This window comes from Diorhabda carinulata, chromosome Y, assembly GCF_026250575.1.
Source record: "Diorhabda carinulata isolate Delta chromosome Y, icDioCari1.1, whole genome shotgun sequence".
Taxonomy (NCBI): Eukaryota; Metazoa; Arthropoda; class Insecta; order Coleoptera; family Chrysomelidae; genus Diorhabda; species Diorhabda carinulata.
The window spans coordinates 9,298,874-9,312,537 of NC_079473.1; positions in this window are offsets into that span (position 1 = coordinate 9,298,874).

The following is a 13,664-nucleotide window of genomic DNA, read 5'->3' on the forward strand; positions in this document are numbered from 1 at the left end:
GGGTGGCATCGACTGGGCGAAAATCGAAAGATTCCTTAGAACCGGTAAATCCATTATTTCTCTTGGTCACTTTCATTAGGTTAGTGTTGTACCATTTTTTTAGTTCATGTCATTAAGTTATCTTACGTACAGTGTGATTTTTTAACTTATTCCAATATTTCATTTGGAGTGAAAATCGAAATAAATTTCAAGTAACCTTAAATAGAGTGCGATTTTTCTTATCAATTGAAAGTGGAGAGTGGGAAATTTATAAACTCATATACAGGTTTATTATTTTTTATATTGAGTTTGTAAATTGTGATGGCAATATACAGGGTGATTAATCGACTTTTTTTGTAATATATTTCGATAAAATTCCTGAAATGACACGAGGTATTCGATCTAAGGAGTTAGTCACACTGTGTATTGACGGATAACGATTATTTTCAGTTGCACTACCACCTGACATTTTTCGATTCCGACGCGGCGACTAGATCTTGGGCGAAGGCCGAAAATTTGAAACCGTTCTTGAAAAATATCGACGATAACCTTGTGCTGAACGATAAATTCAATAAACTCAAATTCAGCATGGACGTAGCCGTCAAACAGGCTAAAGAAGACGTCGAAATGAAGCTGTTCGACAGACTGAAAAAGTACAGCTTTATATATAGATATGCGAAATCTTCGAGAAAGACGAAGCGACAGAGATGCGCAAGTGAGGATGGAGGCGGTAAACAGAAGAAACGCGCGAAGTTGGGTGATGAGACGGAATCTTCGGCGGAAGACTACTTAGAAGAAAGAGAAGAAGAGCAAGAAGTAGAGGAGGATGAAGAAGAGGAGGACGAAATATGAGAATAGCAGAAAGATTCATTTGATTGATGGAGTCGTGATTTTAAGGAAAAATTTTCGTCGTAATTGAAATTTTCGTTCTAATTTTTGATAAAAATTAGTTAATTTTCTCAATAAAGTTTGTTGAAAAGTCATATTTTTTTGTTAATTTTATACATATCAATTTTTATGCCTAATATCATCAGTTTCGTGCCATTTCCTTAAATTTCCGAAAAAAAATCAATTATATTGTCATTAAATATAACAAAATATGAGTAGTTCCATGATTAACACGTTAACTGGTGAGCCAATCATTTTTATGCCCCTTTCCGTCAATTTGATGCCCAATTCCAAAGAATTCCAACATTTTTTCCCGCCACATTTACGGGAGAATATTGTTGGGTATCGTAAAAAGAATAAAAAAAAATTAAATTTACATATTACAGGGGAAACATATAGAGAAAAAATCGATATTTAGAAGAGTTGTCTGAGATAAAGATCTCACCTCATCAACATTACTGGGGCGAGGCATGTAGGCCATAGTTTGGGTTTTGTCAGGGGATTTCAGTATTTTATTATGCTCAACGATATGCCGAAGAAATGGAAAACGAGTTAGGAACAAAGCACATTTGTTCTTGTTCCGGTGCGAAGTCCAGGAAAAATCTCAAGTTCTGTTTACACTCGTCAACTGTGGCACATTGACAAATCATGTCATCCATTTCAGAAGGAGCTGTTCTTATATAGATACTCAACCGGTTCATCTTATACATGCCTCTATGGTTGGTAATAGTTTGTATACACTGCTCCGCTGGTCAACTTTCGAAAGCAAATATGCTTAATTTGGATCCAGCTTGAAAAAGTATGTGGGACACTCCCATCGGGTTTCGGAATAACCACCACAGGAGAGCTGAAGTGTCGATAGTAACAACAATTTCAATCTGCTTATACAATAAAGAAGTGAAGAGTATAAAATAGAACAACATTGAAATTGCATTAAAACAAACGAAGCAAACCTAAATCTTAAAATATACACAGAACTTCTTTGAAATAAACAAATTTAGTTCTGTCTAGAGGTTGAGTAAATACATCAAGATTATTATCTTCGCAATTTACATAAACCATATATAACTTAGTAAATACAGGGTGTTTCTATTTTCGACCGACAATGCTTTACCACAGAGAGATCTCAATAAATGATTCATTTGATATAGGAATACGAACCCTCACGGGGTCTAGTTGTTGAGACTGGAGTGAATTTTGTTTTAAATTGCCTGAATATTTCTAGTTGAAAAACTAATAACCTTTTATGGAGCTAAGACGATCTGTTTTTTTTTTCTTTTTTCTTAATTTCAAAACTCTCCCATTTTCTGAACAATTCTCGTGTTCATTGACAAACAGAAACAACATCCAAGTAGTTTTAGTTTGAAAATAACAAGGTATAAGACATCAATCAATCCAAAATATAAGTCAAATTCACTTTATTTACAATCCAAATTACAAATATAATGATATGAATATTCACTATCTATGAAAATTTAAATTCCCGGATCTGATCGACGGTTATTGAACAAAGTCATAGAACATTCTAATTCCGGATCTTTTGGAGAACATTTTCTAATCAAAGTTTATTTCGAACTCTAGTTTCCATAGATCATCCCATTGTTTTATTCTAATTTCACAAAATCTGGTTGCAATTGTGAAAAATCTGCGTTCATGTTCAATTTGGCGGAGTATCATTTGAACTAGTCATATCATTGGTTGTTATACTAATAGATGGAGTATTTTCAATATTAGTAGTTCTAGAATTAGTAATTTCATTTATTATTTATTCTGCTACTTTTTTTTCTGTATCCTTATATTCTGCTTGATTGCGATTGGTTTATTCTATCAGACAAATTTAGAAATTACTATATATAAAATCGGTATTTCATCTTACCTCTTCATTCGCAAAGTTATCCTCAAGTCCACTTGATGAAGAGCTGGCTTTTCCAATACATTCACTTCAGTACTGTTATTTGATTCTGGATTTGGACTTGAATCAACAAATTTTCTCACTTTTTCTACTCTTCCTGACTCTTGTATATTCATTAATATCAAGTTATTTATTGAGTTATGCATTTCTATGATGTATAAATCTTAAAAAATTTTCAAATGCGCTTGTAAATCAAAACCCGACAAATTTTCTTCAAATTCAGTGACATCAACAATTCTATAACCATATTTAAAAATACGTGTTGGTCGCTTTAAAATTTCTATACAATATCTGTCACACTGGGATTTTCTGGAAGACCAAAATAACTTCACATTTTTCAATAATTATTTTTGTCCGTACATTAAAATTAGGAGTTAGTTACACATTCATTGAAAAGTTTAATCAAGACAGATAAAGTGGGTTAAGTAAATGGATTACAAAAACATCTGCGTGAAGATCATTAATAGAAACGAATACTTTTTAACTTTTTAATCCAGAAAACTGGCAAGTAACAAAAGCAGTTCTATACGAATTCAATTATAATATTATCGAAAAAATTGAAGAGCATTCCTTTGCTATTTTATGAAAAGCATAAACTAGAAAATAACACAAGTACTCGTATAGTTCAAATCGAGGGCGACAATCGCCTTCCACTTTGAAATTCTCAAATATTTGAAGTTATCCACTCGAAAATAACGTTTTCCTCAGTTTAGGGTTATGTATGATGTAACACACAATACCTATTTGTTAGGGTTTATCTAAAGAGATACAAAAATTTCAAATTGTTCACAGTATCCAGTACAAGAGTAATTATAGTCTTCCCTTTAAGAAATAATCCATTGATGATTTGCAGTTATTACAAATACCAAAAATAGTTGATATCTTATGAATCACCTCTTCCTGTAGTTTTTTATATCTTTCGACAAAATGGATAAAATTACATATTTTATTCAATACCTTTAGTGAGTTACTAATTCAAACAAATAACCATCTGATATCAAATTATACGCAGTAATATTTTGTTTGTTTGTTTTGTACAAATCACATAGAAACTAAAGGAGAACATCGAAACCGGCGTCAGACAGTATAATAGTGAGTGTGGGATAGCAGTAGTAGTGAATGAAGCACATAAATTGTTCTCGCGTACTTTATGAAATAATCATCACTTTTCCCCTTTTGTTTTCTATTATCATCTTCATTAGCCATTCGAAGTATTATCTGATCTGGAATTGTCAGTATTGGTATTGCCATTTGTTTTCTTAATGCTCATTTGACTCTTCTCAATTTGTCACTATGCAATTCAATCAAACGTTTATTCCATAATTGTATCAATTCGAGTTAAAGATCATTATTGGAGGTATCTTCGGCTTCATTTTCCAATCCTTCATACTTATACAATTCGGAATTATGTGATTATATCAATTAAGTTCAGAAAGAAATCATTTTCATTTACGTCTCAAACGATAAGCATTCTCACATCTTATTTGAACGTTTTAGCTAGTCTCCATTATAATCTATAATTACTCAACCAAGTCACATACAATCAGAACTTTTCAGGACATTTCTCCATTACTCGTTTAGTTCGATTTGCACATATAATGTTGAATTTGTACAAAGTGATTAGATTGGTTAAATGGTAAGTGCCTTGAAAGTTCTTATTTAAAAACAAAGTGATACGACAAAATTCATTTATCAATAATTTATAATAATAAACATCTCAATGCAAAACTTATTTCCATTAGGCTAGTTTAGAATTTTTAAAAGAAATCTCTAAGAAGGTAAAACCTAACCGTAAGTACATTGCTGATTATTTGAAATATGGTTTTTGTGGTTACTGGCACAGATGACGACCAACTACTTCAGTGCGTTTTATGTTTCGAGGTATTTGCTGATGAGAATATGAAACCTTCAAAACTCTAAAGACTTTTCACAAAAAAAACATATGTATTTCTTTTAGTATGAAGAAAAAAAATTCTTAAAGTCAAACTCAATAATAAAAACATCAATTTCTGGTGAGTAAAATAGACAAGCTACAATTGCATCATATCGCTTATCCTTATTGATAGCTAAAAAAGGAACAGAACACACTGTAGGGTAGAATCTGAAGTTTCATTCACAGAAAAGGAAACAAAAAAATCGGTCAAATTCACAGTTACAGTTTTAAAACAAACTTTTCACTCCAATTTGATGAAAGTACTGAAGTTGCTGGCCAGGCTAATCTATTTGCCTCTGTTAGGTTCGATCCCAATGAAAGCATAAAAAGAGTACTTTGTTGCAAGTCTTTATCATCAAAACCACAGGAGAAAAGGCTTTTAGATATCTCGATGATTTAATTACAGATAACGAAATAAAACGGACAAAAAGGATTGGACGGATGACTGATGGTGCTCGTGCTATGAACTGAAGGTTGTAACTTTCGCGGTCGAAGCAATGCCGACTTTTTAACATTCTGTGCGATAAAATGAATGAAAGTACTGTCAATATTGTTTGAGCTTGTTAATGAATTATGATTGTTTTTGTTGTAAAATGACGCGATGGGGCATAATTTTATCTTTTTGATTTCCTTATTTCTTTTTCTTTCTTTCTTCATTTTACACTTTTGACTTTTCTGTTTGTTGTTTTTTGTTTTCAGCATCATTTTCCTCATCCGAGGAAACATTCAACATCCGAGTAATGATTATAACTTTATATTATTCACCGAATTCCACATCTCCATGTATTTCAATTTTATTCCAGAGTCGATATATATTATCGAGTATCCTATCATCCGAAGTTTCATATTTATCTTGTCTATTTTTGAGGTATTCTGTAGATTTTTGGATTAAAAACGATGTATCATAACACATAATACACTGAGAACGATGAAGCAAACTTAACGATAGTTTGTTATTGTTTTCCCGAATCCGAAAGCTAACATGACATTATTCGAACATGTGCCATGAAAAAGGTAAAAATTGAGTTTTAAAAAATGGATATAAACATATGATTGCGTTATAGCTGGTTTCAAAGAAAATGAAATATTCGAAATATGTGTATTTAAGGTATTTTTAAAAATAATAAATTGATTCAATTATATAATTTGTTGTTGAACTAAGTGGTTTTTAAAATATTTATTTTGTCAATCTATTGCGAGATTTTAAAATATCAAATAAATCATTAAAAATTGAAACAAATTCAGCTGTAGTACCTGCATTATGGAAATATTTATTAATATCAGTTCTCGATAAATAAAGAAGGACATCTGTTGTACTTTTACTCAAAATTTGGGTTGCCAATTTTAACTTTTCTTTTTTCCTTTTCATAAAAAGTATGACTTGTTTTAATTTTTGTCCACAACCTAAGTCTTTCATTAACATGAAGTTGCTTGGGCGATGAGATGGTTAAAAATTGTTTTTAAAGAATTTAAATTTGGAAAATCTGCCCGTAAGACTTAACTCTTTGCCAATTGGCCATGGCACCGTCAAAAATCATTGACAAAACATTTACCCAACTTTCACGCATAAATTCATGGCACTTTTTTTATCAAATTAGCTTTTTCGCTACCACAAAGTCCTTGCACAAAGAAGTAAGTACCCAACAGGTCCCTTGCTACGGGTAATTCATCAATATTCACGTTTGTTCCAATGTCGACATACCCTGTAAAGTTTTTTCCTCTTCATTCAATCCGTCTTCTTATTGCAAATTTCATCCCAAATCAAATTACATACAATTTCCCTGTCACATAATTCTTTTGCTTTTGGTTTTAGAGCACTTAAAGCTTCTCTGCACCAGCTCGGTGAACCATCTGCACTTTAATACCATTTTGGAATGGTAACAATGTGCGGTAATGATTTATGGAATGAAAGGTTACACGACCTTAACTCTGGAGAATACTTTTCTTTACTTCTTTTCAAAATTTCATTAGTGCTGCATGGAATTGAAGCCTAAAAATAAAAGTTTGGCTGTATGAATTTTAGAAGATTAACTTTCATTTGAGACTAGAGGGAAGTTATTTTGCTCTCAATCAAAGTTAATCAAACACCAAATAAGTGTTTTTGATTTAAATGAAGCACAATAGTTATTAAAATACATTTCTTAATAGCCTGCTTATAGAAGATCTATTATTTTTGAGAAAATTGTTACTTAAATAACTTACCAACAAAATTTTTTTGGCATTTTCAATAATTAAAGATTTTTCTTTTAGAACAGATACCGGAGATTTGGAACAATTTACTTTAGACCCTAGTCTTCGATCAGGTTGATGGAGTCGCTTAATCTATTTTCTCTGAAGAGCCACTCTATTTTTCAGAATACTCATATTTTTTCTTGTCCTTCTTCGGTGTATCGAAATTAGAACTACTGAGAATTCCTGCAAAGTTTCTTGTTTTTTTCTGGAACATATGTGTAATATATGCAAGAAAACAAACCACAAAGAAGAAAACTGTTTTTATAAGAAAAACTGAAATTCAAGTAGTCACTCCAAACATGCAAAAAATGACCAAAACAAATTAGCATTGCTGTCTCAGTGTTCCTCCAGCAAATTTTAAGAATTTGTCGTAGATTCAGGATGTACTTCACACATGACTAACAATGTAGAAATCTTTAACTGCACAGAAAACACAAAAAGTGATATATGTGTTGCGAAAAAAAATGAGAAAATGCAATGCAAAGGATATATAGTAGGTGAAAAGTACGTACTGAATAATGTGCTATTAGTATCAGAGTTGACCAGAAATTAGCTTTCAGTAAATCCAGTTGTTAAAAATGGGGGCGAAGTCTCCGAAACTGTCTCGAAAACTGTGTTTAAGAGATTGGCAAAAAAATTAGCACATATAAATTTCGAACAAGTTAAAAAACTCCGAAGAACAAGATAATCCTCATTGTAGTGGATTATCTTGTGGATTTTTCAGGCTATAGATTTGTATTTTACTTAAAACAAAAATCAGAAGTTATTGATAATTTTGAAAAATATATTGAAATGACCAAAAATTAGACAGGATGTCATATAAAAAGACTTCGAACAGATAATGGCCTAGAAAGTAAATGGGTGCTTAAACAAAAAAGTGGTTTCCAACAAGACTAAGATAACGAACTATATGAAATCTACGCTCCTGTAGCCAAGTTGAATATATTTCGTATGTTGTTTGTAGCATTTTATAAAGAAAAGGATAGTAGAACAGTGACAATGTTAAAACCATTTGAGGCAAATTTGCACACCATCTAGTTACTTTTACGCTTGTACTTCATAAAAATGACCCGTAGCTTAGTACCATCTTAAATAAACAGCATTATTTTCAACAACTAAATTTTTTTGGAAAGATCTCAACTAAATGTGAAGTTTTCTTTATCTTCGAAATTCGAACAGACAGTACATTGTTGCCGATTTTACTTTTTTTTACGAAAGTGACACAAATTACCTATTCGATAGGAATCTTTACAATAGATAGATAGGGTGTATTTTGAAATATCTTGTCTCTAATAATGTTATAGCATGTATTCATCTTGAACCGAAAATAAACTCAATCTCAGTACTAATTATTGGTCACCAATTTCACTGTATAAAAAAAAAGATTTTTGTAATGAATTCGTGTAGCACTAGCAAATGAAACAAATAATTTTTCATTGTTCTGTTAATCTCTTAAATTTGGGATAGAAAGAAGGATCCTTGCACAAAAGTATATAAAATATATATACTTCCCTTTGGTGACTGAAATATTATGATTTTCGAATTCACAACCTCTGTCATGAATGTATTTTTGAAACATTCATATTTTGATGATATTTTGAAGAGGCGAAAAAATAAGTTCTGGCTATTTTGTATGTTTTTCTAATTTTCAGTTGATTTATGTGATTTATCCATTTTCCCCTTTCTTCCTGGGAAAAATATTTTTGATTTTGTTCCGCTTTCGAACGGTATTAATATATTTGAGAAAATCAAAAACAATAACTTGTAAAAAGTTCTAACTATACTAATATTTTAAACGTAACGTGATGAAATATACTAAATGTATCATAATACAATATCGTATTGATAATTCAATTAATGACATTGTAGAATTCTTCAATTGTGCAATATGTCCTTTCTTGATATTCGGAACTTACTAAATCTATTTATTGCTTATAATTCTAAAGATACCTAGATGATAATTTTTTAGCATGAAGGTTCTAGAACAGTAATAATTTATAATATTATTGATGTTCTAGTTTTCGAATTTTTTCATTAATGTCGGCTTGGGACCAACAATTTTATAAAACATTATTCTTCATAACAGTAGCTGAATCAACGTTATCGAAACGTTGACATAAAAAAGATTTTATTCTTCTTTGATTCCGCATCTATTATACCTCCCATTTGGATTCATCCAACAATACCATTTGTCAGATAGATTCAGGGGATTTTTCACGTCGGACAGGTATCTGTACTTGTCGCAAGAGTCGTAATACACGTAGAGACCGACGTTTCTGAATTCTTGAAGTGATCTCATTTTCTCGTAGAAACTCTCGTTCGAAAAGTTCATATGTTCCTCCTCTTTCACATCCTTGGAATTGGCGTCGCTACAGTTCATTGGTGGTGACGAATCGAACTTATTTGCAGCAGTCACGATAATCTTACCGTTAGCATATTTTTCCTCCTTTGGAGCTTGGAATGATACCATTGAGTTTTGGTCTTGATAAGTTTGTTTTTTCTTCTCCTTAACCAACTTCAACCAGTTATTGAACTTTGTCACTACCAAATTTTTGTAATACAAATTGATTTCTTTACTCAAAAACGACATTTTAAAATTTCTATAATTTTAATATACAAAAAACACTTACTTTCATTCACTTAAAATATTTCTGACAATTGTTGACTTTTAAAATTCAAACACTTTCAAATGTTCAAAATAATCCCTAATCCACTGGCTTTTATTTCACTGCCCTTTTTTGCTACACAAATATCTACATTTTTCTCTACAAAATTTTTAAATAGGCTTTTATCATTAAACATGAGGGAGGTAGAGCCTGAATATAAAACAAAAATATTGTTCTTATGTGTAATTGGTGAGGTTTCCTACTCTATTTCATAGGATGAAAATTACACTATTTTATTTTTATTATGTGAAACATTTTCACCATGCCTATTCCTAAAATAACAATCATTTTCAGTGCAGTTAGTTTCTTTACACATTGTTTGTCTATTGTTTCACAGTTCTTAGCATAGTGACCTCCCTTTCCGCAGTTATAACATTTATTTCACTTGTCATATCTCTATCCCCATTTCTACGCAAATGAGTAATATCCCCTTTTTAAAAGCAACCAAGTGACCTTTCTCTTTATTTATACATGTTTCATTCTCGGATATTAACAAAGCTGTAAGATTCTTGAAGGTTGTCTTATTTTTTGAGGTGGATTTCCAAGCAGTTTTAGAAAAATTAAACCTATCCGGCCAAGAACTTAAAATTTTTGATATTAACATATCTGTTATATCCAAATCGGCGATAATCCAAATTTTCTAACCTAGTCATATGCATGGATATATCACACCGTTTTTCGTAAGAATAATTTAAAAAATCCTGTAAAATTCTACATTTTTGTTGTTCAATATCTTTTCTAAATATTAAACATCATTTTTCTTACATTTCACATGAGGTTTTGCAGTTAATAAGTACCTTCATATTTATTGTGCCAATAATGATCCTTTGTGCACGAACATCAATTTGATCCATAGCTTCTTTTTCTTATCATCTGTAATATCTCTATATTTTTCTTCACCCTGCACAATTCCAATCAAACCATTTGTCTTCGGGGTGACTGTTATCTGGAAATTACATACATCAAATGAAGATACATCACTTAGCTTTTCCACATTTGCAATTACCTTCCATGGCTCCACTATATTTTATTGTTTTATTTTAGGTTTTCTTCTTGCTCTTCAGATTTTCTAGGGCTCAAACGTTTCAAAAATATAAATATTTCTGCTTCTCTTTTATCATGAATATCAAAATAACGTGATCTATATATCAATATAAATTATCGAGAACATTTAGTTCAAGAAATATATATATATATTCAATATTCTAGATAACTATCTTTCTTCTCAATTTCTATTCTCATTTGGTTTGTATATTTCTTGAACTTCTAATAAAAAATACAAACAATTCATTTAACACAACAGTGGAAAATATGTAGTATGTAAGTCAAATAAATTGAATTACCAAATTTACGAATTTAAAAAAGTTGGTTCAAAGCAAGGATAAAATTTTATCCAAGCAATTTAACGAAAATTTAGGTAATCTTGTGTTTATTGACAGTTTGCTTAATGTTTTAAAAATATTTTGGTTTCAATTCAATGTAACGAATAAATGACTACTTTCAACTCTCAGGAACTATTTTGAAAACGTCTGCAAATACTTTAAAACGCTATTTAAAAAATGGAACACAAAAATGGTAACACTGAATTAAAAATTCAATAAATTAATTTTCAACACAAAAGGAAAAGAAATTGAAGAACATATGGAAATTAATACCGGGAATGTTGGGCTTTACAATGGGTGGATAATGATAGTACCAAGTAAGATAAATCAGACGCAAAAAAATAATTCTAGGATTAAATGAAACAAGTTGGTATGGGTCCGGTAAAATCAAACTACAAACTTACTATACTCATCAAAAAAAGACTTAGTCTTAGACAAAGAATTAGATTTTAAGACAAATAAAGAGACAATATCGAAAAATCTAGAATAGGAAAACGTATCAGGATCGTAGGGACTAAATTTAAGCAAAAATTTAGAGTCTTGCTAATGGTGAATGTATATACACCAACAAACCAATAAAACGTTGAAATTAAACAAGAATTCTACAAAAAAATAACGTGCAATAATCGATTGCTAGAAAATTGAGGAAGAAATAAAGAGATTAAGACAAAAAATAGTAATAAAAGAAAAGAACATAGATATAATGATAGTCGACAAGGCAATGAAATAAAAGGAGAATTGCATCGTGCAATGTCATAGCAATTCTGGCAAAGAAGGAAATTTCAAAAGAAATGTTGGATTGCAAAATAGATATTTTGGCTCCTCCTTCAGATTTTCTAGGGCTCAAACGTTTCAAAAGTATTTCTGCTTCTCTTTTCTTCTCCTTTATCATGAATATCAAAATAAGATGATCTATAGATTTAGATGCATTATATATATATATATATATATATATATATATATATATATATATATATATATATATATATATATATATATATATATATATATATATATATATATATATATATATATTCAACATTCTAGATGAGAAGTCGGTTAAATTAGCAAATTAGTATTTTTTATACAGCATTATTCTAAATCTAAAAATAACCAACTTATTAACCACTCTAACAAGTAAGCTGTGGATATTTATTTTTTTAACAAATTGGCTGAGATAAAACTCAGGTATAATCTAAATATTTTATTACAGTATAAAAAACGAATACAGACTAGATTAAATGTGCAAAAATATCGCCGTTTTGTTCAATACATTTTCAAGTATTCTTTAGTACATGTAGCGTAGCTTTAAAAATGGTTCTGCCGTCGATGGATACTATAATGTGTCTGATACTACCTTGAAATTCGACCAGATTCGTATATTTTCTTTAATAGACCTCGTTCTTAACATAACCCCAAATGTAAAAGTCTAGGGGAGTTATGTTAGGAGATCTAGGGGGCCAACGTCTAGGACTATTTGTAGTAATTCACTTATCTTGGAAAAATATTGCCAACAATATTCTGATTTCGCGTACCTGATCGAAAAATTTTCTTCGTCGGTCCATGTGCCAAAACATTTACTTCTAATTGTTCGCTTATTATGAATTGTTTCTTAGTTCTCACCTTTACAAAACAGTTTCGTTATTTCTGAATTTTCTATTCAACTTAAGAAAATATCTTCTGTCTGGCTGATCACGTTCGGGATACATTTAATCATATCGTTCGAATGCTTGAAAACTATTTTTTCTATAAATAATATAAGCTTCTAACATATAGCATTTCTGTAACTGTGTAAACACCATTTTACAAACATAGTTTTAGATCTTAATCCACATAGACTAATACAAATTACATGTTCTTTGGCAGCAGTGTAATCCTCTGATGCATGAAATGATGTTTTTTGTTTGACGAACACCGCCAACTTGTCAAAAGAATCGATAGCCAACTTGTTAGAAAGATGAATATGCTAATATGTTGGTTATTTTTAAATTTACACTGATGTTGTATAAGAGCTTTTATATTCTGTGAATAATTTGGAGAAGTTTGAGCCAAAAATATACAGGGTGTTCTATTAAAAAATATTCTATTTTCCGATTTACTTGACAACGGTATAAGCAATTGTTTTTCCGTTTTCCGTTTTTAAATTGATTGTAGTATCTGTTTATCTTTCTCTTGAATGTTATTCATCATTTTTTACGGTTAATTATTTTCTTTCAATGCAGATTTCAATTTTTGAATATCCAAGCATCCAAATTACGGATCTGATAGTTGGATAGATCTATCAGCTAAACTTATTATCACTGATCTTTTTTGTGACATAGGATGACAATATCATATTTTGATAAAGACTCAAAGAAAATTCGAAGCGTCAAAATTTATCTTTCTTTTAAAAATTATCAAAAAAACTAATTTTGAAACAGAAGAGACCTAAAATCAAGAACATTTAGATGCATAAATATATCAAAAGGTCTAAGAAACAAGAAATTTATATATATATATATATATATATATATATATATATATATATATATATATATATATATATATATATTTAATAATTTTAAAACAGGTCTCTTCTGTTTTAAAATTATTTTTTATGATTTTTAAAAATTATTTCTGAACATTTGATAGCTATGTAGTTTTATAGGATATAATAGACAAATCACGAGAGA